We start from the raw sequence: 666 nt of genomic DNA on the forward strand, positions 1-666 counted from the left end.
CAGCCATTCATCGCCACAGAAGCAATTTTTTGGAGCTGCTTTACAATAAAGTTTTTCAGGAGAAGTTGGTATGTCCGGCTTGACCGATAGAGGTTATCCTTGTTGCTGAGTTAAAAACACAGTTTGATTAATCTCAGAAAAAAAGCATAAGACAAAAATAAAGGTCCTCTATCCTTTTTCAATCACATATCCACGACAGAATAAGCAAAATATTACAACATTCGATTGCAATACATATTCATTAATAATGAATCCTAATACACTTTGGAACAATCTCCTTTCTTTAGATTTGCACCCAGAGATTGAAACTGACGTAACTACATATATACGTACATATCGATCAGACTCCATCACGACTATGAATTTAGCGACAAACTTTGATCACAAGAACTTTATCACACAAGCATATAAGCATAAATTAAACTAGTTAGCAGAAAACCCTTAGTTTGGTGTGTCATACTGTATTATGTTATCTTTAAAATAGTTAGTTTATGTCAAGCTAAATTACTGTAATGTTAATTTATGAAATAAATTAATTTAATACTAATATTTGTGGGATGTCAAAAAAAGTATCTAGTATGTACAATAGCTGTTGCTTATTTGAATTATATCAAGAAGTTTCACTTTAAAGGTCATAATGTCCTAAACACAAAGCCTAAAATAGAT

At 31.1% G+C, this 666-nt stretch overlaps 1 protein-coding gene across 1 annotated transcript in view; it reads right to left on the reverse strand.

The window, feature by feature from the left end:
* Positions 1 to 666, reverse strand: part of LOC116700888 (olfactory receptor 1500-like) — a 74,143-nt gene that overhangs the window by 66,875 nt on the left and 6,602 nt on the right. The gene's annotated exons all lie outside the window — the stretch shown is intronic.

This window comes from Etheostoma spectabile, chromosome 13, assembly GCF_008692095.1.
Source record: "Etheostoma spectabile isolate EspeVRDwgs_2016 chromosome 13, UIUC_Espe_1.0, whole genome shotgun sequence".
Taxonomy (NCBI): Eukaryota; Metazoa; Chordata; class Actinopteri; order Perciformes; family Percidae; genus Etheostoma; species Etheostoma spectabile.